At 56.4% G+C, this 27,650-nt stretch overlaps 1 protein-coding gene across 3 annotated transcripts in view; it reads right to left on the minus strand.

Moving 5' to 3' along the window:
* CHL1 (cell adhesion molecule L1 like) overlaps positions 1-27,369 on the minus strand; it is a 99,069-nt gene extending 71,700 nt beyond the window's left edge. The window contains exon 1 of one of the 3 annotated variants that reach the window (XM_036219359.1): positions 27,209-27,369. The gene's annotated coding sequence lies outside the window, so the exon portion shown is untranslated. Of the gene's footprint in view, positions 1-26,377; positions 26,733-26,930; positions 27,076-27,208 lie in introns of those variants that run through there. The other 2 variants (XM_016158112.2, XM_036219360.1) reach the window with 2 other exon arrangements.
* Positions 27,370-27,650: the final 281 nt, after the last annotated feature.

A 27,650-nucleotide genomic window follows, 5' to 3' on the forward strand; every position in this document is an offset into this window, starting at 1 on the left:
CGTTCCTAACGTCCTCATTTTGAAGATGAGAAAACCAGGGCACAAGGAAGTCACGCGGGGCCTAAGGTCACAAAAGCATCTGTCCAGAGAGCGGCTGTAATTCTGCCCGAAGGCAGGACCCAGCCAGAACACTTCTAAAGCGGACTCCTGTTCTCCGGGGCTTTGGGCCTTGTGACACAGATATTGTCAATCATGATTAAAGAACGGAATTGCAAGTCATTAAAAGTCGCACTGAAGGACACATGAGAACCGCCGTGAAGTCTTCCGGGCACATTTAGGCATGAAGGACGTTCACGCTACTACTCTTGCGACTGTGTGACCCTAAGCTCTGTACAGGCTTCTCCGTTGTTCATGCAGCGTTTACCCCTGGACTGCCCTCTGCCCAACACTCTGGGGACCCCGGTGTCCCCCAGAGAGGGAGCTGTCGAAAGAAATGCAACTCCAGGTTATGCGGAGCTTGAACTCATTTCCAAAAAACATATATGGATCTCCATCTACACGGGACATCAAATCGCTGGGTCTGCGTGAGGGAGCAAGGAGAGGCCGAAGGCGATCTAACTTAACAGGTGTACTTGCTCACGGTCAAGAATTATTCTTTACTACAAAACGAGCATGGTAAGAAATAAAAACACCTTTTTCTCCAGAGGCTGCATAGTTTTTTAGCTAGGTGAGTAAATGGACTAATTTCTCAAGCCAAAAAGGAGGGGCATTCTAGTTTGAGGGTGGCGAGGGGAGAGCGGGAGGGGCCGCTCAGAAGCCTGAGAAAGTGGGGCACAGTCACGAAAATGCATGAAGTTTGGGGAGGCTGGAGATGAGGCCCATGACAGACGAGGCTGGTCGCCCAGCACTGGACGCTGAGACCTCTGCTCCGGCCGCAAACTGGTCAGCTAACTAATCCATCAGCAACAGAAAGGGACCCAGCGGCCTCTGACATATAGAGAGTAAGAAGACCATGAGTGATGCTTCGAAAAACAGTCGTCAACGTGCACTTCGTACTGGCCTCATTAAGCTGAAGGTAGAATTGGGGACCAATGCATTTACGGCGACGGAGGACAAGGAATCGTCTAAAGATACACTCCCAGCTGAAAATTCATATTAACACACACACATTTTTAGATATTAAAAAAATTTTAAAAACATACCTATTTAATGCATTCCTATTTTGAAAAATTTGAAATTTAGTTCACCTAAGGGCTAGGGCTATTTCGGCTCTCCATGAAATTGTGCATCTAAAATTACTGACACTTTCAAGCAAAAGTAGAGAAAAAGATGGCGGCGGCGGTGGTGGTGGCGGCGGTGGTGGCGGTGATGCTGGCGGTGATGACAGCAGTGGTGTTACCATACAAAAGAAAGGAGACGCACGGAAGAAAGAAAACCTCACCTCAATTAGGGGACATCGCCAAGGTAAGTATTTTTTAATGTGAAACTGGGGAAAGTTATTCAGATCTCCAGTCCTCACTGATTTTGTCTTTGAGAAATTGAGAGGGAGGAATTCTAGTATGAAGAATTTCAGGCAGACAGAAACAGTTACTAAATATAAAACATAACACCCAATTTACTCATTAGGTATTCAGTACCACACTAGGACGACCAATTGATTTGAAATGAACATTGGTGATGAGGATCTAGTTAAGGGGTTCTTAATGCCAGAAAGACCACAGAAGCATTTGGGATTCTGGAGGCAGCGAAGGGCCCTTTCTGCAGAAAGATGCACACGCCTCCTGCATGCAATCACACAGGGACAGCGGCTTCAATCACCTCTGGTCTGAGTCCTTCAAACTACCCAAGACAAAGTCCAATGGAAAATGAATATTCAGCCTCAAAAAGAGAGCTAAAACCTGCTGTAACTGTTTAATCAAATTTTGTTGCAAACCACCTACTGGAAACAAAACAGTTGACATTTCATTTAACTCTTGAAAGAACGTTATGTGTTAATTTTATCAGGTTCATTTACAAATGAGGAAAGGTAAAATTCAAAGGGTTAAGTTCCTTCTCTAATGTCACATACAGCAAGTGACAAAGATCAAGAGTAGAGCCCAGTGCTGTGATTCTTATCTAGTCTTTCTTCAACAATGTCACAACCCAATTTCTATCTTAGAAAAGAAAAAATCAACGGGTTTATGCTTTGTGAAACTGGACCGTTTCAAATGACACAAAACAAACTCAGTCCTTTACTGTGAAAGGAAAACATTTTTTTCCAGTCGTCAGCTGAGGGTGTCACGATCCAGCAAGAGCTGGGCACGAACCCTCCCTCCCGCGGACATGGCCGGCGTCAGGCCTTCGCTTTCATCCATTTCTGGCTCACGTGAGTGACACAAAAGCCGGAGAGAACCGCGACTTCCGCGTCCCTCCGCATCCTGCGGGCATCATGATGGAGCTTCAAAGGCGTTTCTTCTCTTCCCTTCGTTGCACACTGAATGCTCCAGATTCATCCTACGAGACGAGCCTTTGATCCTTCGGAAACAAGCCACCCTTGAAGCCCTGCTAACGAAGTGTTTATGAGGTGGCTCGGGCAGGGGCCAGCTGGTCAGTCTGCTGCCGCACAGGTGCCCTGTGGCTTTGTGCGGCTCCTCACCGCACTGCTGGCACTCGGCTGGGGGAGGGGCAGAGGGAGGGTCCACGCCAAGCGACGCTCAGCAGAGGCAGCAAAATCTAAGTCCGGTCCAACGTGTCCTCCCCGAAGAGCCCACAGAGAAATGGAGAGAGGAAAATTTTATCTAATCAAGTCTGGGATGGGGGGAGGAGGAGGGGCACAGGCAGGTAATTGATTTGCAAGTTTGAGGCAAGAACAGCGTCAAGATGAAGGTCTAAGCTGCACGCAATCAATACTACTTTCTGCTTTCTCAAAAGTGCATAGAAGATTCCTAAACGCAGTCCGGACGTAGCGATCAAGATCCCACTCCAATCTCAATAGGCGTTGTATAATCCCACCACGAGTGGACAGAGAGACTGACGGCTGAAGGAACGATCTAGAAAATTCAAGCACAACATCCTTTCCACATCCACAGATATTCCAGGAAATACCAGACTCCAGAGACCTGCGTGTTCCAGGAAGAGGCCTTAGTTCTGCAGAGCCGGCTCCCCTGCGGGCATGCACATTCTTTCGGTTTGAGAAATGTCGTATTCTCAGCTTATCTCTGGCATCACGTACTGACTTATCCCCCTGGAGTGGACGCGACTGAATTTGCCTGTGTTCTAGAGAGGCCTGTGGCGACGGGCCGCGGCTGTCTGAGGACGTGGCCGGTCAGGGGCCGCTTTGTGAATGGCGCTCGCTCCTGCCCTTTTCACGCATCGGTGCTCAAAATTAATGACATATCCGAAGGACACACAATTGGGGGGAAAAAAAAGATGAGGAAAAAGTTTTAATAACGTGTACCAGGCATAAACCACGTGGGCAGAAATTGTAATGAGTAAGAAACGGAACGCGACACCACCTTCCGTCACGCAGCGGAGTCGCCGGGAAAAGCGGCTGCGGTGACGCCGAGTCGCAGCCGCGGTGCGGGCCGCGGGGCCCCCGGGGGCGCCGGCTGTGCGGGGCGCGGAAAGGGCTTTAGTAAGAGCTCCCACGAGGAACTGAAGGCTTACACCCCCGTTTCTCTCTCTAAAACAGCCGGTGTTTGACGCTTAGCGGCCCCCGAGACTGTCAGTCCCCGAGACTGTCGCGCCCGCGGCCGGGCCCAGCGGTGCCCGCGCCGGGGACCGAGGCGCCGGCTCAGGCGTGACACGCGCAGCTGAGCCGCTTTCAGCGAAAGGGGGGGATTTACGCGTCTGCGTGAGAACGACGCCGCCCCCTCCCCTCGGAGTGATGGCCGTGACCCCGTCGCCCTGCCGAGCCGTGACCCCCGTCACCGGGCCGAGGCGTGACCCCGTCACCGGGCCGAGCCGTGACCCCCGTCGCCCGGCCGAGCCGTGACCCCCGTCGCCCGGCCGACCCGTGACCCCCGTCGCCCGGCCGAGCCGTGACCCCGTCACCGGGCCGAGCCGTGACCCCGTCACCCGGCCGAGCCGTGACCCCGTCACCCGGCCGAGCCGTGACCCCGTCACCGGGCCAAGGAACCACTGGAACCTGTCACCGCGGTGCTCACCACGCGGAGTCGCGGTCCCCAGTGCGTGGCGTTCATGCACATCACACCCCGCCTCTTCCTCTGTATCTGTCAACAGAAACAAGGTGACCCCTCAGGCACGGTCCCCCCGAAAGCGTCGCGGGTCCGGTGCGCCCCGCGGGCCCCCCGCATCGCCGCCGACGGTTCGCGGTCCCCGCAGAAAACAGCTCGGGCGCTTTCCTGGTGATTCGGGGTCTCCGGGGGACCCGTTTGCACTCTGAGGCCGGACGCGCTTCTGTCCTCACTTCTGTCGCCGGCCGGAGGCGGAGGGGCCCCCCGGCTCTGCCCGGCCCCCCACACCGTGTCGGAACCGAAATTCCCGCGAGGAGGAAACATTTGCGGTTAACACGCCGCGAGGCAGCGGTCTGCGCCCCCCGGGGCCCGGTCTCGTCCCAGCCGCGCCTCGTTCCGGGGCGACCCGCACACAGGTGGCCGTGTCCCCATGGATGGACAGACAGTCCCCGCGCGCCGGCGGCCACGCACGGGACCGGGCCGCGCACAGGCGCCGGCTGCGGGGGCGCACGGGGCAGGGCGCCCGCGCCCCCCGGCGACGCCCACGCGGGGCCCCGCCCGAGGAGCGCGGTGGCGGGACAAGGGGACAGTGGGAGGCCCGAGGAGTCCCAGGGGCGGAAAGCGAGTCCCTGCCCGGCTGGCCTGGTGGCCCTCGCCACGAGCCACCTCCGCTGGGACCAGTCTGCGCAGGCCGCTGTGCCCGGAGCTCGGCCGGCCGCTGCCCCCACGTGTGGCCACTCAGGGTCACCGCGGACCCTCGAGGTGGCTGGCGCCCTGTGCACACATGCCGGCACCGGAGGGCGGGCCTTCTCCCCTGCATGTGAAGCTCCGCCCCCCTGCCCCGGTCCCTGCCCGGGGCCCAGCCCAGCGATGACCCCCCCACTCCCCCAGCCTCTCGCAGGGGGTTCCATAGAACCGGTTAAGCAGAAAACCATGAACTCCGCCCTCCACGCCCACGCCCGACTTGGTTTTCCTGGATGGCGCCCAGGGGCAGGCTGAGAGGTGGGGGTGACCGCAGCCTCACCAGGCGGCACCCACCTCTGCCTCCGCCCAGCCCTCCGTGCAGACGCGGGCGGAGTCACTTACCTGAAATTACAAGCATGAATTAATCTGACACGCAGTTCAGCTTCCACCAAAAATGCTCCCTGTTTCCCACAAGAAAATATTTTGACAAGGACTAAGACGCCCTTCTCGTTGTGTTTTCGAAACTCCCCCATATGACGTCTACTCAGAAAGTCTCTTTTTACTGAGTCGTCAGCTAAGCACTGGGGAGAGAATGCGTTTTGGAACACGAGGGGGGAAATGACGATTACATGCGCCATAGGGTAAGAATTTTCTCTAAGAATCATGGAAATATTTGCCAGACAAGCAGTGACCACCGCCCTCATTACCTGACTGCTCCGCTCCAGATTTTATCTGGAGAAGCTCATTTAGTTCCTACACCGTGGTCTGTGTGTGTGTGTGAGTGTGACCACCACTGTGTGTGAGTGTGCACAGACTGCGATTGTTTTGCATTGAGCCAGCTTTCTCTTGTGCTCTGTGAGCTGTCTTCTGATGAGAAATAAATGCTTAAGAATTAATTCAGGCTCCACCTCACCGGTTGGCTCTCTCGTTTATATTCATTTCCAGGCTTTAAAGACGTTAAATTCGGTTTTACTCGAAAGGTCAAGTGAAGGGCAGCCTGACCCGGACAGCTTCCCCCGCGGCCCCACTCTGCTCCCCAACCCAGCAGCGAACTGTCATGCTCAGGGCCCTCGGTTACTAATCGAATGAATTAAAGGTTTATAAATTGAATCCTCTAGTCAATTAGTACCTAACACAGTCCTGGTGAGTCTTTTAAATCAATCCTTTTGCACTTTTCTCTCTCACTAAATCCTGCAATTTGATGTGGTTGTTGATACTTCGATGAATGCAGTGATGTTTCCAGCAAAGACATCTTTAGCAAACACTAGTTGCCAGTCACTGTTGTAACAGTTTTAAAGGTCATGATTCCTGTAGTGACTGCAATAGTCTCAGCTGCATCCTATTCCTTATCCATGATCCAACAGCAGTGACCACATTCTGAATAGATTACTCCTTTTTAAAACAGATGATAGTGTCCACACAAGAGCAGAGTGAACTTCGACAGTCGATACTTAGAGGATATTTACGTTCTAATATTAACTTCATGAAGCAGATTCGTGTTCTTCTAACGCTTCACGGAAGCATCACACTGTTTTGTATCACACAGGGATAGTGACAGACCACAGAGCTTTCAGCAGAAGGTCCCTTCATTTATGGGTTTTCCAACTGGAAAACAGTTTGAAGGGTGTCTGGCTGGCTGCATAATGACTGCCAAAGACGTCCACATCCTGACGGCCGAAAGCCACGGGTGTGCTGTCCCACAGGGCGGGCCAGACTTTGCACTGAAGATGAAGGGCTGTCTGAGACGACACAGCGTGACCACGGGGTCCCCACAGGAGGAAGGCAGGAGGGGGACAGAGAAGGGGATGTGAGCACAGAGCAGAGAGAAAGAAACGGGAAGACGCCACCGTGCCAGCTCTGACGATGAAGGTCGGGGCCACATGGCGAGGACCGCAGGCGGCTTCCAGAAACTGGAGGAGGCAGAGTGTCTCCTGGAGGCTGAGCGGGATGCAGACCCCATCGACGCCCCCATTTTGGGTCTCCCGACCTCCGGAGGTATGAGAGTGTACATCTGTGTGTGTTAAGCCAGTAAGTCTGCGGTAATGATTTAGCAACAAGAGGAAACGAATACACGTCACACAACACGAGAAAGTACAAATAAGTGTCGAAGCCAAGTTGGTGCTTCTTTTGGGTTCATACAGAATATGCATTACCTTCATCCTAATTATTTTGCAAGGAAAGGGAGTAATATTACATGCATAAGCCTAAATTAAAACGAGACTGCTTCTTGCAGAAACTTGGCTTTCAATAAGATTCATGTCACATATGTGATCACATCATTATTGTGCACGAACAATCTTTTCATGAATTAAAGCCAATAAACATTAAGGCACAATGGAGTAATATGCTGCGTAAGTATGGCTTCTATAGTCTCGTTAACTAAATATTAAGCAAATAATTTACACTCTTTCTTCCGTGGTGTGCTCGTCTGTCCCGCAACGGTGGGAACACTTGTGGGACTGAGCCGGCCACTGCGAGCTCCAGTCGCGGTACAAACCGCTGCGGATGCGGTCTCCGTGGGGACGCTCCGCGCCGAGCCCCTCGGCCGCGGGCAGGGGCTGAGCTGATGCTCTGTCTAGTCCTTCCCAACCGTCGTGACATTAAAAATGGAAAGACGTGGATTTCTCTTAGATCTAAGCACGTGACCTTTGAAAGTTTAAGGTCTCTGCTGTAAAACTCCAATCGACGGGCACTGTAATCAGGAGCCGACGAAGTTGTTAGGCATCGCTTTTCAACCGAGGACTCAAAAAACGTTAATTCTATACTTGCAATGTTGCAGCATAGCTTAGGTGTTATTTTATGAAGAAATTTATAACAGGAATGATTATATAAAATACCTACATCGTTGCCATCTAGAATTAACAAGTATAAACAAGTTGTCACATTTGTTTCAAATAAGTAAAATGTGAGAAATTAGGCTGAAGCGCCTTAAATTCCCCCTCTAAGTTCCATTTCCCCTTCACTCCCTGAAAGAACCAACGCAATGAAGGTAGCGTGGTGTGATACGGCCTTTGCGGAGCGATACGCCCTTCGCGGAGCGATACGGCCTTTGCGGAGCGATACGGCTTTGCGGAGTGATACGCCCTTTGCGGAGTGATACGCCCTTTGCGGAGCGATACGCCCTTTGCGGAGTGATACGCCCTTTGCGGAGTGATACGGCCTTTGCGGAGCGATACGCCCTTTGCGGAGTGATACGCCCTTTGCGGAGTGATACGCCCTTTGCGGAGTGATACGCCCTTTGCGGAGCGATACGCCCTTTGCGGAGTGATACGCCCTTTGCGTTGTTCTGCGAAGGCGGCATAATCCGCGTCCTCGCGCACAGAACTGGCATCGCGTCCACGAGACTCGCTCCTTTTCACATAAACTGTTGCTCCCAACATCGGTCTTTAGCTTCTTCATCTGGGGCTGACACGTATATATATTAAACAGTCCACACCCTCCGTCGCCTTTTGACACACGCGGGCTGCCCCGTGTTTGCGCCCACACACGGTCGCGGGCAGCGTGCGTGCGTCACTCCTGGGTGACCCGGCCGCAGCGGGGCGGCCGGGGACCCCGCGCGCCAGCGTCTCCAACTCCCCTTGCCGGGGCGAAGTCCCCCTGGGGAGCGGCCCGGCCACGTCTCGCCCCCTCCGTAGGGCACAGGCGGTGCCTGCGACGATGTCTTCGCGGCGCGCGGCATGGTCGGGGCTTCAGCCTCGTTCGGGAATGTTCGACGGCTTCTTGTGCGTTTGTAAATCCTCTTTTTCGGGGCGTGATGTACAGACAACGAAAGTGCCAAATTTGAAATGTGCGATTCAGTGGGTATTGACACGAACAGGCAGTTGTGCAAACATCACTGCCCTCGATGTAAAATATTCCCGTCGCCGCGCCCCCCAAGCCCCCCGCGGCGGTCCCCGAAACCACTGATCGCGTTTCTGCGCGCCCGGTTTCGAGTTGTGCAGACGCCACGTAAATGAACCGATGACGTCCCTGACCCGTCGCGCACAGCTTCTCGCTCGGCCCGGTGCCTTCGAGAATCTTCTCTGCTGCCGCGTGCACCAGTGTCCTGGTCTTCGCGCCGGCCGGGCAGGGCTCCCCAGTCCGGGGGGACCACGGCTTGTCCCCCGGGAACGCAGTTTGGCTGCCCTGAGTCCCGCGAGGCCGGGCGTCTCCGCCTCCGCTCCGGGCGCTCGGGGTTCTTTCCTCCGCGGCGAGTTCTCTCCCTTTGCCCGCGGCGCCGCCAAGTTGTCTTATTTTTTTTTTTTAAATCAATTTATAAAATTATCCTGTGCCCTTTACGCCTTTCTCTGCATGACTAATAGGTTATGTATTTTCACATAAATTTGAAAATGAACACCCAAGGTGTAAACTTGGAACTTCACCGAAGGACACTGTCGGTCAGCGCGGCCCGCGCGGGGCAGCCACGCGGGTCACGTCGGCGGGTCGCGGTCTGTCCGGTGATCGCGCAGGGGAGGAAAAGCACGAACGCCGGTCCCTCGGGAGAGGGGGGCGGGTCCCCGCACCTCGGCCGCTTGGGGAAACTTACGTACGAACATTCGGCAGGAGGGGGACACCCAGGTTCCGTTCACCACGATTATTCTCCACCCCAACCGACACGCGTCGTGCTCGTGACCAGTAACTGGACGCCACACGCCTCGCGCCGCTGTCCCCAGCAGGGAACTGCCGGGGGCGGCGCGGAGAGGCTGCGGCGCGCGGGGCCCCGCGTTCCCTCCGCGAGGGCTCCCCTGACCCTGACCCTGACCCGGGCGGCAGCTCGCCCCCCGCCCCGCCCGGACGCCCCCGGGGCCGCCCGCCCGCCTCGCTCTGCGCCCGGCTGCGGGACACGCGGACGCGAAGCCCGAGCGTCCGCCGGGCCCTGCCTCCTCGGTCACTGCCTCTGCGGGTCCCCTGCTCCCCGAGGCCGCGGGTCCGTCCTCACGACGCCCTAACCGCCGTGTCGCCTCGCGATCAACAGTCTCGCAAAATCCCCCGTCCGACGGCCCCGCTCAAGCCCAAGCTGCCTCGCCCCGAGTGCACCGCCACCCGACCTTGCCTGCCACCTTGGCGGGCCTCACACGCACACGACGACAAAAGGGACGTTTTCACAAATACTATCAGGTGCCGAATGGCTTGGATCCCTCCGGAGCGCCCGGACTGCACCTGAAGCCCAGATTCTCACCCGCGGCCCGGGGCCTGCCCGCGCCGGCTCGCCCACGGCCCCCGCGCCCGCCCCCCGCGCCCGGGCTCTGGCCTCCTGTCCCGCCGGGCTCGCCAAGCTCCCGCCCCGCGGCCTTCCGCTCCCCCCTCCTCCGCCCGCCCCCGCTGGCCCGGCTCCTGCCCCTGCTGGCTCAGAATGAAAGTCACTTAAATGCACCCCACAAAGCCACTCCCGGCTCCCATTTTTCTCTATCACTGTCCTTTGTTTCTTTCCTGTAATGATTTTATTTGTTTATTCACTGGCTGACATTCTCATTAAGGGGAAGCTTTGGGAGGGCAGGAAATGCGTCTCCACCCCAGTGCTCAGCCAGGAGCCTGGGATTTACAAACGGCTCAATAAATATTTGATGACTGAACGAGCGACTTCCTGGAGCCGGCACTGCACGCACACGCATGCACACACACGCGCACACACGCACACCTCGCTTGGAGCCTGGCTCTTCTGTCTCGTATCTGGGAGCATGGCAGAGCCTCGTAGGTAAATTTTTTTTTTTGATATTATTCTTTCCCATCATGAATCTGGTCAAACCCAATTATTCAGGAGCTGCACACAGAACTAAAGGGGAAAAAAATCAAGCTACTGAAAATTCCTTCCTCTGCAGACTTTTACACTGCTAATTAGCACAGCGGCATGTAGCAGATTAAGCACAAAAGGTTGCTGAAACGGCACGGAATGAATTCCAGGTGATGTAATAGCCTGCTCTGCCCCAGTGAAAATATTGACAAAGAAGAATGTGCTTTGCAGTCCCTCTGCACGGCTGAGTCCCGCGTTAGCTTTTGAGCTCCTTTCAAGGTATTTTCATAAATCAACATTGCTGGGGAAAGAAAGTTTGGGCGTGGCCTCTACAAACCACTGGCAAATCGGATCAATATGAGAAAATGGGGAAATGCTCATTTTCAGAGTACAAAGGGCCATATTTAGCAGCTCTTTCTCAAATTTAAGGTCCACTTTGTTGGTGTCAAAAGAACCCCCAGCAGTGTCCCTCAATGGCATGTCTTAGGCCTACGGAGAACGTCTCCCAAAGATCCGGCCAACACCTGCACATGACGAGCAGCGCCCGCAGCTGCGTGACCTCCGGGTGCTCCGGGCAAAGCCGCGTCTTGCTCAGGATGCAATGAGCACAGGCCCCTTTGTGTTCTACAGCCGGGTCCGGTCCACCCAGTGGTCCTCAGGTTCACAGGCTAGTCTTTCATTCATAAAGGTATTCCCTGGCACATGACTTCAAAGTTAACTCTCATTAACTTTATGAAAGGAAATATTGATTTTAATTCTTCTGACCACATTAAAAAGCAGCCACAAAACAAAGGAGGTTTTTTGACTGTCATACAGAAAAGTCATATTTGAAATCACAGGATATAAAAAACAAAACAGTATTTAGAATTATCGTGCCGTATACCTGCAAAGACACAACTCCCCTTCTTTGACCCCGAGCTTCAAATACCAGCCATACTCTTTCCCCAGGAGTATTTCCATTTAAAACTATTCCCTTGGGGGCTTCTGGTCACGATGGGGTAGAAGTAAAACGCTGTGTCCACCTCCACTCACGACCATGACAAAATCACAACTAAACTGCAGAACAACCATCACCGAGAGTCGCCTTGAGGTCTGGCTGAACAGAAGTCCTACAACTGGGGACACACAGGAGAGGACACTCGAGACTGGTAGGAGGGCGGAGACACAGAGGGGCTGGTCCCGCACCCGCGGGAGCCAGTCGAACATCGGGGATGGCTCACCAGGGAGGCCCCCCACAGGAACGCGGGGTCCTGCCCACACACCGGGCTCCCCAGCCCAGGGTTCCTGTGCCAGGAAGAGGGGGCCCCACAACCTCTGGCTGTGATAACCAGTAGGGACAGTGGCTGAGTGACATGGATGGTGGCTGGAGTCCCAGGCTTCTTCTGAAAGGGCCAGGACAAACTTACTGCTGACAGACTCCTTCGCTCTGAGCTCCAGTGCTGGGTCACAGCTTGAAAGGTGCCAGGGACACACGGGGAGGGACTGAGATGTCTGCTTCAGGGCGAGGGACGGAGGGGCGGCTTCCCCCAGACAGCAGCGCTGGCGGGGGGCCTGGCTCCTTCGCTGGTCCCTCCCACTCCCCAAACTGCACGCACAGGTGGGCCCCATATCCGAGTACCCATCATCCTGGCTGACACCGCTCACCCCGCCCAGGTGATTCCCTGAGACCCCGCCCCCACCCCAGGTGCAGGTCATCCGAGCTGCCTCCAGTGGCTTTTCTATACAAATGGCCTGTCTTGGCTCCTGCTGTGGACTTTCCTAAAATTTCTCAGCGCCTCAGAAACCCACACAGGCAGCTTCTGGCCTCAGTGAGGCCACACCTCCTGCTGAGCAGCCCCCAGTCTGGCGCCGGTGGCAGCCAGCCTTGGTTCATGGCTTGGCCTCTCAAGACACCTCTAAGCCCACACAGGTGGCAGCAGTCTGTGGATCGCTCGATGGATCCTACCAGGTGGCCCTGGAAAGGGCACAGGCTGCAGCTGAACTCAGCCTCTCCCAGGAGGCCCTGGGACAGACATGCTCAGTGGCCAGACTCTGACCCTGCTAGAGCACCACCTGGGGCTGCATTCGAGGACAACACAGCCCAAGGGCAGACTTGGCAGGCACCAGAGCCCTGCTCTATAGGGCCAGCTCCTCACCAGCCAGGCCTCACGACCAATAATCAGCCTGAGGGCCAGTGCCTCCCATCGATGTACAAACAGCAACCAACCCTTGACTACAATAGTGGGGCGCACACAACCCATAAAGGGGACACACCTGGAGCACCCAACTCAAGTGACCAGGGAAACTGTGCTACTGGATGCCACAAGACACCTACCACATAAGGTCACGCTCCTGAGACCTGGAGACATAGCAGCCCCACCTAACATGTAGACACACAGAAAGGTGGCCATAATGAGGAGACAAAGAAACATGCTCCAAATGAAAGAACAGAACAAGGCTCCAGAAAAAGAACTAAAATGGGGACAAGCGATCCACCAGATGTAGAGTTCAAGACACTGGTCACATGGAGGCTCAACGAACTTAGGAGAAGAGCAGATGAACTCAGTGAGAATGTTAACAAAGAGATAGAGAACATAAAAATAGAGTAGGAAAACATAAAACAAGAACCAATCGGAAATGAGGAATGCAAAAATCGAAATGAAGAAAACATGAGAGGGAATCAGCGGTAGATTAGATGAAGTAAACTGAGTCAGCGATTTAGAAGATGGGGTAGCAGCAAACACCCAATCAGAACAGCGACAACAACAACAACAAATGAATCCCCCCAAATGGTGATAGTTTCAGGGGCCTCTGGGACAACATCGAGGACACCAATGTTTGCATCACAGGAGTCCCAGGAGGAGCAGGGGGCGAGCAAAGTTTAAACACAAGAAGAGAATCTTAAAAGCAGTGAGAGAAAAGCAGTGAGTTACCTAAACGAGCCTTCATAAGCCGGTCAGCTGATTTCCCAGCAGAAAGTGTGCGGGACAGAGGGGACTGGCAGGAAACATCCAAAGTGATGGAAAGCAAAGACCTACAACCGAGACGACTCCACCCAGCAAAGCTGTCGTTTAGAATCGGAGGACAGAAAAAGAGCTTCCCAGACGAGAAAAGCTGAAGGGTTCATCACCACAAGCCAGTGTTACAGGATATATTAAAGGGACTTCTTTAAGAGGAAGAAAAAAATTAAAAAAAAAGAATAACAATATCAACAATTACTTTAAATGTAAATGGATTAAATGCTCCACTCAAAAGACGGGTGGATAAGTGGGTACGAAAGAAAGACCTTCACACGTGCTGCCTAAGAAAGACTCACTTCAGATCAAAAGACAGATACAGCTGGAAAAAGATAATTTATAAAAACAGATACAAACAAACAGAAAGGCCAGGTGGCTACACTTATACCAGACAAAACAGACTTTAAAACAAAGGCTATCGCAAGAGACAGAAAAGGACTCTGTAGTCCCGCTTCTGGGTATTTATCTAAAAAAACCCCAAACACTACTCTGAAGGGACATATGAATCCATATGTTCAATGCAGCATTATTTACAATAGCCAAGAGATGGGGGGTACCATTAGTGGAGGAATGGATAAAGTAGAGGTGGTACCTATACACGGTGGAACATTACTCAGCCATAAAAAAAGAATGAAATCTTGCCATCTGCAGCAACATCCATGTATCAAGATAGTCCTACACTGAGTTGAGTGAGTCAGACAAAGACAAATGCCATGCGATTTCACTTATGTGTGGAATCTAAAGAACAAAATAAGTGAATGAACAAAACAGAAATAAACTCATAAATACAGAGCATCTCGAAGGTGGCCAGATGCGAGTGCGGTTGGAAAAGTGGGTGAAAAAGGGGAAAGGATTCAAACCAGTTGTTATAAAATAGTCGCCGGGCGCGCACCCCACCGGCTTCCGGGCGCCGCGTGGCCTCGCGCCTGCAGCGTCCCGATCCGGCTCGGTCGCGGGGCTGCGGGGCGCGGCGGGGACGCGCCTTCGCCCCAGCAGCGGCCTCCGCGCGTAGAGCCAGCGACGCGTCTCATTCGCCCTGGGGCCCCCACCGACACCCCGGTTTTCGGTGGCCGGCGCGGCACTTACTGAGTTCCAAGGGAATGGTCAGGCGGGGAGCAGTGGGTTACAGGCCGGAGGCCGGTGAGGCGCCGGCCTTGGGGGGGGCCCCCACCCCCCCAGCGGGGGGACCCCGGACGCGCGCACGTCCCGCGCGGGCCTCAGCGTCAGCCACGCGCGCGCACTGCGTCTCTGGTCGGGCCCACGTCGCCGCCAGCGCTTGGCACGGCTGGTCTCGCTGTTTTTGGAGAGAGCGGGACTCCTGCCCACAGCCTTTGGCCGCTGTCCCACGGCCGGAATGAGTGACCTTGGGTAGCTGCCACCTTGCTAATGCCCATCCGCAGCCACCCTCACTGTCTGCGTCCGCATTGGGGCTCCGCCCCCCGCGGGGGAAACAAACCTGCGCTTTATGTCAGCGCCGTTTTCAATGGGCCGGTGACCGGTTTGCGCGAGCTAAGGCGGGTGGCGTTTCGGGGGGCGCAGGGAAGTGGGGACCAGACCAGGGGCTGAGGGGGCGTGGAGCAGGGACAGGGGGGGCCGAGCCAGGGCCAGGCCAAGCTGGCCGGGGACGCTGGCCAGCGTCTCTGAGGGACAGGAAAGGAGCCGGGAACAATGCGGAGCGGCCGGGGCGCTGGGCGTGGAAGCCCGTGTGACAGCTACTTGGCTGCAGAGTGGCGGGGAGCTGGGGGGGGGGGGGATTTTCAGGAAGTAGGTGACATCACGGTCAAAGTGACAAGCGAGAAAGGGGATTTTCACAGTGGCATTTAGGCCTTAGTGGAGGAGAACGGCTGTAAAAGGCGGAAATCCAGCGGGAGAAAGCTTGCTGGACAAGGAAGGTTCCAGAACGGTCGTGAGAAGTGAATCCGGGTGCATCAGGACAAAGCCGGGGTGCGCTTTCTGGCAGTCGGTCAGGTGGGAAAGGGTGCGGATGACAGAGAGCGGCCGCCTGGTAAATCGACACCAGCAGACAGAGCGAGCGGGGCCTCCGCAAACGCAATCCCGGGGCTGCGCACCCGCAGGTGCGGGGGCCCCCCGACGGCCTCCGGCCCCGCCCCGCAGCGTCCGCGTGGAAGTTCCTTGTGAAAATCTCAACTTCTGCCACCGCCATTTCTTAGACTCCTTTTCCGCAACCTCAGAAAGCGGAATTGAAAATTTAAAATGCTTTCGTTATCTCATCTAAAAATAAAACTGGTTCAGAAGACTTCTCTGAATAAGGGAAGCTCGTTATCCGTGGGCAGATGATTTGTTGCCAACACGACTTCGGCAGGGCGGTGCGTCCCCGCCCACTCCGGCAGACGGTGCAGGGAGCCCCAGGTGACTGAACCGCCTCCCTCAGCCAGCAGTCACGAGCGTCGCACGCAGCGCCGGACACGCGCGCGTCCTCCGTGCACAGGCGACGCACCGGCACCAGCAGAGACAATGGTGTCTGAAATGTGGCAGTGTGGGCGCCGGGCGGGGCTGCGGAGAACAGCAAGCACTGGGCACCGCACTGGGGGGACAGTGCTCCGGAGGGCGAGGGACGACGGCGCGCCTGGCCCCAGCACTGCGAGACACAGGACACGCCGCCCAGGGAAGGACGCGGAGGACCCGACGGCCTGAGAAAATAAGGCCGCAGAGCGCGGAGAACACGGGCGGGACCGCGTCAGGCCAGGGCGAGCTGTCCACCTGCGGCCGGGCCGGCGAGCTCTGGAGAAGGCCAGGCAGTGGGGGGAGGCGCCCCGCCCTGCCACACTCTGCCTCACGCTGCCGGCCTCCGGCCTCTGGCCCTGGGCGAGAGGGCATGGGCGCACTGCGGGACCGGCCACCGCCCGCCCGGCTCCGGTCCAATCGCGCCTGCGAGCGTCACGGGGACCGGGCTGCAGCCACATCGTATCTTCGATTTGGGGCGGGCGGCCTGCTTTCCCTTCCTGGTTTGTGGCTGCAAGGGACAGACACAGGAAGTGGGGGGGCCCTTCTCTCCCCCCCAGGCCTGGGGTCCTGCCTGGCCTAAGCAGCCGGATCTGCTTTCACTAGGCTTTACTGACTGCGGGGTCTCCCACTGCCCCCAGGCCCAAGCCACCTCCAAACTAAGTGGGAAGAGTCTGCATAGATGGGAACGCATCGGGACAGGCCACCTGCAGAGCGCTGCGGCCGGGGGGCTCCCACGGCTGCCATCCCTCCTCTTGTCTGCAGCCTCTCTCCCCAGGCAAACCTCCCCTGCCCCACGGTCCCCTAAGCCATGTGCTCTCCGGGCTAGGACGGCAGGGTGGGACCAGAAGGTGCCGCCGCATCCCAGGGCGGCTGGTCCATCCCCCCGGCCCAGGTCCCTCTGCGACCAAGGCTGCGGTGAGTGGCATTGCAGAGGGGCCGATGATCCTGGATATTCACGTCTCTTCCTTCTGATGGCTCCGCCCTGTCTACCGGGGTCCTCCAGCAAGGGAGCAGGGTGACAGCCCTCTTCAAATATGGACTTGTCTTTGACTGCTTGGGACGTCGGATCCCAGTGGGAGGGACACTGTGCCTGCCCAGGCCGGCTTCGGAGCTGGGCTCGTGGAGCCGGGAGCCACCCTGTGTGAAGGCCAGCGTCCTGTGGGTCACCAAGGCCACGCGGCTGCGTGAGGGGACAGGCCAGCTGAGCTTGGCCCAGCGTGCGAGCAAAGCCATCGTGGGGGCACCAGCCCAGCCCAGCCACCATCCAAACACTGCCACGTGACCCAGGTGTCGCCAGGTGGGGCTGAAGAAACCACCAGCCCAGCCTGAACTGCCGACTGGCAGAATCATGAGATTGCATAGAACGGTGGCTGTTCTAAGTTATCGCTTAAGTGACGTTAGTTGGTCATGCAGCAAGAGGTCATTGAACGATGCCTCTTCACGTGTGCATAAATCGTCACATTTCAGAATCAGTCTTCATCATCTTCTGAGTGACACAATGCCTCCAGGTTGTTTTCTTCCAAGTGACAAGCAGCTTGTGCATTTTCCCGAGGCCCTTGGGTGCAAAACTCACGCCTGCTGAGGCCCCAGACAGTTCTACGCTGCAGGGGAACGCCCCGCTCACGGTCCAGCAGAACCGCGATGAGGACGGCGTGCGCTCGCTCCAGACGCCACGGGAATGGCGAGACGTGCCAGAGCACGGTGTCCCTGGGGACGGGATCCACACGCGCCGACGCGTTCCGGGGCAGCCCGTTCCGGGGGCGACACGTTCCAGGGGCGACGCGTTCCGGGGGCGGCCCGTTCCAGGGGCGACGCGTCACGGGGGCGGCCCGTTCCGGGGGCGACACGTTCCGGGGGCGGCCCGTTCCGGGGGCGACACGTTCCGGGGGCGGCCCGTTCCACGGGTGGCACGTTCCGGGGGCGGCGCGTTCCGGGGGCGGCCCGTTCCGGGGGCGACACGTCACGGGGGCGGCCCGTTCCGGGGGCGACACGTTCCACGAGCGGCACGTTCCGGGGGCGACACGTCACGGGGGCGGCCCGTTCCGGGGGCGGCACGTTCCACGGGTGGCACGTTCCGGGGGCGGCCCCTGCCGCAGACACAGACAGCAGCCCCCCGGGGCTCCCGAGCTCTGCTTCCCGGGCCCCCTGTGAACGGCGGGGTTCCTGCTGCTTGGGTTCGCGTCTAACGTTAACAGGCCGCGCCCCTGGCGAGGACGGTCTCACGGGATTTCCAGGGAAGTGACCTGTCCGCCCACAGGCGGAAACACCAACCTTTATTTTTCAATTTCGAACTCCTTCATCGTTTCCTAATGCCTCAGGGTCACCCGCACGGACGCGCCCCTCCCCGGAGCAGAGGCGGTCGCGGTGACCTCGGCGCGCGCGTCTGCACAGCGTCCCGCCGCCGCGCGCGCGGTCGAGGCGCCGTCCGCTGACACGGAGGACGGTCGCGCTCGCCGGACGCGCTCTGCAGTGAGAGCGGGAGCCGCCGAGCGCGGGCGGCCTCCGCGTGACGGGACACTCGCGCTTCGGGGACTTTTTGGAGAGACCGATGTCGCTCTCACGCCTGTTTGTTCGACTTTCCCGCCCGGGCCGGGAGCGAGGAGCAGGCGAGGCGCCTCCCGCCGGACGCCACTGCCGCGGCCTCGGCTTCGGCCTTTGCGCCGCCTTCCCGTGGGCAACGGGGGAGGGACGTTTACACTGCTCCGTGTCGCGTGCATCCTAGGGCATATGTCACAGAAACTGGGGATTGAGGGACTTAACACCACACGGTGGTCGCAGATTCGTACACCACCCTGCACAACGGGGCCTCCAGTTCTGTTTCTTTAACGTCTGTGGGATGGAGTAGCTGCACGATCGCCCCAGTTTCCACTTCGGTTTGCACGTGAGTCGTGAACAGTGCACACACACCCCCAGCACGCACGCACGCCGCCGCCCGAATACACTGGTTTCACTCACAGAGCCAGTTTTCAATAACCGGAAAGATACTGGTTACTGGCCACAGGCTTCAAAGACAGTGAATGCCACGCAAACCCAGGCGAATAAAATCCAGGAGCTGGGTGCCCTGCCCTGTCGCAGCTCACAGGACCCACAGAGCAGCCACAGGAGCCCCCACGAGAGACACGGCCCAGGGTTCACAGTCAGTGACCCGCCACGGAGGCATCCGGTCCGTCATACCCGTGACACGCCCTATCCGTCCCAGGCGTGGGCTCTGGACTCGGGCGGGGCAGGGACAGCGGAGGGCGGAGCCTTACCTGGGGCAGTAAATACTGAGCAGCCGCGGACTGTTCCCCTGTTCAGTACGGTAATGGGTTTTTAATGGCGGCTGTCCAAAATTACACCGGAGAAAAATGGTTTATTAGTAATAATAATAGCTGGCCCTTTTATCTTCAAAGCACTTTCCAAACATTAGCTCATTAATCCTCCAGCTGCCACTGGGAGGCAGGTACCTGTGCCTGTCCTCAGCGTCCAGCTGGCCAGCGGGAAACCAGGGGCCGGACACCCAGACCCCAAAGCAGGTTCTGTGTCCGGCTGGAGGCCAGGTTCCCAGTCAGGTGACTCTCGTCAGTGTGATGCATAACCGGATGGCGTGCGCCCTGGGGCCGGCTGGCCTTTTATTGAGGGGATAGTACTCAAGGTCAAATCCAATTTATTTTTTGAACTTGACTCACAGGAGCTCATGTGAGTTGCTCAATGCTGGTCCTTTATTTCAAGCAAATCCATTGTGTTCAAAATCTGTTCCGCCCAAATCAGTTACATGCAGAAACCTGTGTGCGTGGAGAATGCGGTCTGTCCAGACCCTTTGAAACCTAGCTCTGCCGAGAACTGCCGGAGGTTACAAAGCGGAAGGGGATCAAGGTCGAAGTTAAACACCTTTCTCTTGCTTCCTATTGTTATCCATTTACTTAAATCCCCTCCATGGAAAATAGCAGATGTCTTCGATTAGTGAGCAATGGCAAACAACCCCAAGCGGCCTCTGCCTCCCTCAGGTGCAGCCCGCGCATGTTAACATAGTTGCTATTGTTTGCTTACCTTTGCAGGCCACGTTTTCCATTTCTTGCCGTTGTATAATGCCTTAAGTATTTTAACCTCATGAACACTCTTTCATCAGATGCATTAAACAGAACGAGTTCAGAAAGTCTATGAATTTATAACACAAAAATAAATGTCTTTCTTGAGAGGGCAAGTGCTGAGCTCTAGAGAAGCAGGCAGAGGTCAAAGGAAAGCTTATAGCAAATCCATGCACCGAGCCGGACCCGGGGGCTGCATCCTTGCCAATGTGGGGGCAAACACGTTCTTGCCCCTGTCTATTGCACAAAAATAATCCTTGGGGGTCACTGAGAACTTGAAAATGTTATTTATATCTTGTCTATTAAACACATTAACATTTGCTTCTAAAAACCCCAATCCAAAAAATCAAACACCTTTCGAAAATCCCAAATCCTGCATGTTGTCTGTAAATCTGAGGCCCTCGGGGGTGCCGGGGGTTCTTCATTAAGATCATGGCGAACCCAGAAGATGCAGGCCCACCCCCCACCTTCCTCCACCACACTCTGTGCGTAGAAGTCTGACCTCTGCAGCCTGCTGGACCAAGACGCACCGGCCACTCCGAGCGATGACCAGGAGGTCCCGGGGCGGGAGGGGCCTGGGCAGCGGCTGCATTCTCAGCCCGCCTCGAGGGGCCCCGGCAGCCCTTCCCGAGGTCACTGCTGCTCCCCACCCCACCACCTCAGACAACTGCAGGGGCTGCAGCTGGCCCCTGGGCTCCCCCAGCCCTGCCCAAGGCAATATGGCCCCTTTAACCGCACTTCAGTCTCCAACCACGCCGATCCCGGCTGATCTCGGAGGCTAAGCAGGGGCGGGCCTGGTTAGTACTGGGATGGGAGACCGCCTAGGAAGACCAGGTGCTCTAGGCCTAAAGAATAAGGGATCGTAAACTGACAAGGTCCTTGCAATCTGTGAGGTCAACCAAGGGTTGCCCCACCTAAAAAAGATAAAAATAAAAAAATTTAAAAATTTAAATAAAGAAATAAGCAAACTCCATTCAGTGGCCCCATTTGAGAACGATCCACGTAAAAGAAAAAATCCTAGTGCAACAGGAGAAAGCCAGGTTTCACCCGGAGAAGTCACAGGGGAACAAGCACCAAGGGACACACCGCCAGCTCCAGCCGAGCCAGCCTCTGCCACCTGGGCATTGAGGCCTAACGCTGCAAGAATATCACATTTTCCAAGACGAGTCAGAATACAAATTTCTTATTTGACTTCTCCAGTTTTTGCGTGTTGGCGGAAATAGTTCTTAAACATTCCTCGGGCCAAACAAAACACACGTGAAGGTCAGGCTCGGTGCAAGGGACGTCAGTCTGGGTCCGAAACAGACAACGGTACCTCATCCTTAGTCAAAGAAAAGGGGCTTTTCATTACGATGCATAATTACAAGAAAGGTAGGAGCGCTCACCTCCATGGCTCTTTCCTACACAATTAGCCCCGAAGCAAGAACTCTCCCTCTTCCTTTGAAATCTCAGAGCAAAACAGAGAACCATCCAGAACTCGAGAGCCACAGGAACCCTGATATCTGCGCCTGTTCTAATGCATGAGTCTCATCAAGTCGTTTAATTTCGGTGCGGCTCCCTCCATTTGTCTGCGAAATCAGGGCAAATGCGTCTTTCCTACCATTTCACAGAGGCACACAGCTGAAGAATGAAGTCACGAGCCGTCAGTGAAGCGCACTCGTGAGAGCCTCAGGGACGAAGCGCAGTTTATCCTCGGGGGCCAAAGCTCCTGTGACAGGATGGAAACTGAGTCCTGCCACAGGCGGGCAACTCCACCGAGGCTGCTGGTGCTCCGCGTGGAGGTGCCCAGCGGGAAACCCACTGCGCCCCCGGGGCGCCCGGCCGGGCTTGTCCTGCTCGGCACTTACAGGCTCTTTAGGGAGCTGTCACCCTGCCCAGCCCAGAACAGCTCCTCTGAGGGCGATCAGATGCGCCGGATGGACACCAGCAGCAGCACCCGCACGTGTGACGGGTGTAGGTGTCGACGACCACCTGCGTGAGCGCGCCCTGCCCGCGGCTTGCGTTTATGCACACGCACAAGGACACACGCGCACGCACACACCCATCCTCGCTCCTACCCACCAGGCACAGCCGTGGGTGAAAGGACAAGACGCGTCATCACGGCGAGAGCCGGATGCCTGAGCACTCGGCCAGCGCACTCAGCTGTCTGCACGGGTCGCCCCGACTGACAGCCCCGGAGCTGGGCACGACCACGCCCCTGCTCTGTGGGAGACAGCAGTCACAGACAGGCCCAAACGACGTGGCCAGGGTCACACACGCAGCAGTGCGGCTAGGACCCATGACGGCCAGCGCATCCGAGCACCAGGGGGCCGGGCACTGTAAGGCTTGCGATGCAAAAAAATGGGCCCTGTGTCCTCAAGGGTTTTACGAGAGGGGAAGTGTGACTCACACTGAAATTCGTAGGCCAAACTGGAAAAGTGCATATTGTCCCTAGAGTCTCGAAGAGGTCACCAAGAAGGTCGGCAGCCAACAGCCCTGCAGAGCTAGTACCTGAAACCTACAGGGAAATAGGATGCACCCAGACGCCAAAGGGAGGGTGTGACGAGGCCAGCAGAGGAGGGCCCAGGTCGAAGGACAGAGTGTATTTATATATTCGCCAAATCCGATACGTCGTCATTCCCACCATCACCACCAGCAGCGCGGCACTGGAGGAATGCTGCCCTGGATTTAGGAAAGTGTCGGCCTCATCTCAGTTCAAGCTCTATTTCTGGCTTTTACTGAAAAAATGTGAATAAATACACACAGACACACACACACACACACACACACTCCTAATAATCTGACTACCAAGGAGATAAACAAGTTGTAATCATGTGGTAGAAATAAATTAATGTGAAAATAAACATCTTTTTACAGAATATTAAAAAATGAAGGCAGAATGTGCTTTCTCTTTGTATTTTTGTTATCTAAACACAATGGGAAGGTAAGCAGGATCATTTTTTATCCACAATACATAAAATCTCAATTAGTTATGGTCTATTTGTGCACTGACTAAAAACATTCGTTAACAAAACAGAATTTTCTAGTTTACTGGATAAATATACCAGAAGAAATCGCAGAACAATGTCAGGTTGCCAAGCAACCAGAGCTCTCCTCCGCTTGTCCCTGATCAACCCGCACCATTCATCAAGCGTTTTACCCCGGTGCTAGACAATTCCAACCAATTTGTTTCTTGGGAAAATTATAGTGACTTTCGGTAACACAATAACACTTTTATTCTCAGACGGTAAACTTAGATGTGCTTTTGATCAAAGGGATGTGTCGATTCATTATTCTCTACGTGGCGCTAATGAGAAAGCTGTAATTATCTAACTACACTATTGCGACACACATGAAACAAACTGCAGCAATTAGTAATGTTTAAGGTGTTAACCGGCCTCCAAAATTAGAAAATACAGAATCCTCCAATAAAGACGCAGAGAAAGGAGTAAGCACCAAATCTGATTGAAATGAGAATTGCTTCCGTTCCCGCCCCCCCACTCCCCATCCCCGAAGACGGTGAGGGGGATGCCATGGCCAAAATGTGAGTCATTCCACCTCCGCAGCCCAGAAAATGGCCGGACACCAGCTCTCCACTTGTAGGAAGACGAAATGCTGGCGAATAATGTGATCTTCTCTTTGAAAGAATACTTAGCACGATATTTTTCCAGGAATGAACACAAAGAATATTATGCTTTTCACTCATTAGCTGTGTTAACGTAGCATATTGTATGTAAATCACCATAATAATTGCATTCTCTTCAGACTGAATGAGTTAGAATGAAGCTGTAATCAAAATGTTCATAATTGAAAATACAATACTCGCGGTCTTGGTTTGTAAAAATAACAAGAAACGCTGATTGAATCAGATAATACAGAGCTTGGATCAAAACGGCCTTAGTGTGGAGACAGCTTGGCCCTCTGGTTACACCTTTGCATGTCAATGAGTTCCCCCAAATTCAGGGCTCACACCTCCAGACCTGTCATGGTTCCCTGCTGCTACCCTCTGTCTCTGGCCTAACGGAAGCTTCCCAGTGCATAACTGCTTAGATTCTTCAGGAAAATACAAAATAGTGAAAAGCTGAATTTTTGTTTGCAAAATATTTTAGGCTCCATGGCACTGCTGGCTGTCATAAATCAAAGGCCAAAATAATATCCAATAAATGGAACGTTTAAGGCCAATGCTCCTGGGAAACAATATGTAAATGATCATGTGAATTTCAGGCCAGCTGTCACGCTAATTCCTCAAGGTACCTTTTAAAGATGACACATTCCCTGTGAAGAGCTGGTGTTGTCATGCAAAGTCAAACCCGAAGTCAGACTCCACACTCAGAACTGATGCTCACAGGGCTTCCTGACAATTATTCCTCAAACCTGATGCCTTACCTGCCCCCAACCCCACTGCTCAATGTTCCTTTATAAGATAAAAAAAAAAAAAAAAAAAAAAAAACTAGTAGAATCAGAAATCAGCCTGATCATTTAATTCTTCATGAAAAATAAATCAGCCTAATCATTTTGACAAACCAATTTTGGGTAAAGCAATCCCCTGTCTTTGAAGATTTCAGAAGGAAAGTCTAAAATCGAGCTTCTGTCCAGCAAACATCCTTCTAGGTGAGGTCTGCTTTGTGAAAGTCACAGGGAGCTTTGCGGTGGTGCCTTATGTCTGGTTTCAGTGCTTCAGACCCACTGAGACATGCCAATATTTTAATAAGCAAGTGCTTTTTAAAAGAATTTGTTTAAAAAGTTCATTCAATGGGATGAACCAAGTTAAAGGTAATACACTTACTATGTGCAATAGGAAGCCTGTTGGACTTGCAGCGAGGTCCGTAATGCATAGCTTGCTCATGAGCATGACCAGGTGAGTTGGAGCAACTATATAACCATGAGGTAGCAACACACACCTACGGCCTTTGCTTTAAAGGAATGGACTCATAACTACGGATGCGGCAGAGAACAGTCTGGAAGGTGTGCGTGCCTTGCCACAGCACCCCCTGCAGTGAGCGGGCGCAGACAGGCACGGAGAGTGCTTTCTGGGGAGCGGCGGGGGCCAGTGCTCCCGCCCGCCCAGGAAACCAGTGGGCCCCGGTCGCTCTGGGGGCAGTCGGAGCTCGCGAGGATGGTCACACACTAGGGTGAATCCTCTGCAGCACCCAAGGCCACCGACGGAGAGCCGGTCGCACCCTAGACCCCAGAACCGTGTCACACCATGAAAGCCAAGGGCGCTCCTCACAAAGAGGACGGGGTTAAGACAAACGCAACCGAAGGTCAGCAGGTGAGAGAGGCACCAGGGTTATCCGAAGGCCCAGAGGCAACATTTCGGTCCCTGTCAGTCCTAAGCGTCTCTCCCCATCCGTATAGCGACCAGCCAACCTGACGAGCAGCTTATACTTCACAATCAGCTGCGAGCCAGGACCCCGGAGGACCTGGACCGGGCGGTACCATTAGCATTAACTGACATTCAAGATTAGAAAACACGTAGCGACACCTTCAGCGCCCGTAACTAACTTCGGAGCGAGCGCCACGCGTCAGACACCAGGCTGCGCTCGGGCTACGTCATTCCGGTCCTGCAACCCTTCCCTAAGCAACTTGCTGGCATTATCCCCGTTACTTAAAAGGGGAAACTGAGGCACAGAGTAGTTAAGCCCCGTCCTGCGAAATCACACACCACGGAGGGGCTGGTCCTTGAATCCCAACCCACGTGGGCGCGAGGACGAGACTGCCCGGCGCTCGCCCAGGTGGCTCGCCAGGCGCCCACGGCCGCGCGCACGCGCAATGCCTCCCCCCCCCACCCCGCCCCGCCGGTCCTGGAGCCGCCAGGGCGCACGCGCAGGCCGCGCCCCCTCCCCTCGCCTCCCCTGCCAATTCCGCTGGCTCCGGCGGCTCCGCGGGCTGGAGCGGGGGCTGCATCCCCGCCGCGCACCTGCCCTTCCCTGTGCGCCGCTCCCACCGCGCCCCGCCCGACCCCGCACCCGCCCCCGGCCCGGGGAGCGGCGCGGGCTCGGGAACCTGCGCCCGGCTTTGCCCGAACCCGAACCCGAACCCGAACCCCGGCCCTGCCCCGGCCGGGACGGCGGCTGGCGGCGAGCGGGGGCAGCGCGGACAAGGGGCACGCCCCAGCTGGGGCTCCAGCCCCTGCTCTCTGGAGGAGCCCCTGTGCCCCGCTCCCCCCGCCCCCGCCACGCACACGCGGGGAGACAGAGGAGGATGGGGGGATGCGGAGGGGCACAAAGGGGAGGGAGGGCTGCCCGCGGCCGGCTTCGCGGAGCCATGGCAACCGCCCGCCTGCATGCTCGCCCCGGTGGTCGGCGGAGGCGGGGCTCCACCCCCCTAGGTTTTCCACGCGCAGAACCCCCTCCCCACCTTCTCACGCGGCAGGAGCCCCAGCGGCATCTGGAATCTTGTCATCAGAACAGGGGGGGGAGCTGAGCCCCGAAACCCCGGGGGGTGTGGGGAGGCCGAGCCCTGGGACCCCAGAGAGGTCGGAGAGGCACGGGGTCCCCCAGCAAACCCCGCTGGACCTCGGGCCCCCAAAGAGTGCTGGGCCGTCCGGGGGGCGGTCTGGGGTCCTCTCCGAGGACAGTGAGGGTGGGGGGCTGGAGGCCAGACCCAGGCTTCTCCTACCGGTGACAGTGGAAGCAGGATTCGGGGATCTCGCTGCTTCAAGACTGACTACCCTCCGGGGGCGGGGCTGACAAAGGGGGTGTCCTTCCCAACGTGGGGCTGAGGAGCCTCCTAACACCCCACTTCGGCCAGGCTGGGGCTGGATCGCGCCGCGTCCCCTGCTCACAGCGGTGACCCCTCCTCCCAGGAACAACCCCGAACCCCCTCCATCGCGCCCTGGAGTTGGCTGCTGGCGAGCGGGGGACCCCCCTGGGGACCCCATGCACCTGCCAGCCGCCCAGCGCGGACACACCTGCGCGGCCTCCGACACCGGGTCCCTCCGGCGCTCCCCGCGGGGATCCGGCTGGCGCGGGCGGGGACCGCAGGCCCCGGCTCCGGCTCGGGCTCCGGCTCGGGCTGCGGCTCCGGCCCGCGTGTCTCCGGCCCGGGGCGCGGGACCCGCTCGGCTCGCGCTGGCTCCGCGCCGTCCGCGCCGGCTGCTCGCGCCGCCTCCGCCCCCCACCGCCTCCGCCCCCCAGCTCGCCTCCCCCCCCCGCACCCTGCTCGCCCCCGCGGGACGGCGCGACTCACGGGCTCGGGGCGCGCGCGGAGCCGAAACTTCGCCCGCCGCGGCCGGCGCCCCGCTCGGAGGTCGGTCCGCGCCGCCGGCGTCCGCCCGCGGTTCAGAGCGCGTCCGCCGGGCGGCTGCGCGCTGCGGGCGCCCCCAGCCCCGCCAGCCCGGCCCGGCCGCACGTCGGCGGGCGTGGTGCTGGGCCGCGAACGCTGCTTCGCTTTCCCTCCTCGCTCAGAGGCTCAGAGGCGTGGCGGGGCTTGCACAGAATTTACGAAAGGCGCCGCCGCCCAAAGCTGCCAGGTGATTGCTCACATAAATAGGCACCGTCCACTGTTAACCGGTTTTAAAAAACTTGTCCTAATATTTACGGCCTATAATGTTACCGTATCATTCCCTAATGTTTTCCATATTTATTCTGTATTAATTTGCCTTACAGGGTAAAAGCCCTGTGTACTTATT

The sequence above is a fragment of the Rousettus aegyptiacus genome, unplaced genomic scaffold, assembly GCF_014176215.1.
Source record: "Rousettus aegyptiacus isolate mRouAeg1 unplaced genomic scaffold, mRouAeg1.p scaffold_m13_p_4, whole genome shotgun sequence".
In the NCBI taxonomy this organism is placed as follows: Eukaryota; Metazoa; Chordata; class Mammalia; order Chiroptera; family Pteropodidae; genus Rousettus; species Rousettus aegyptiacus.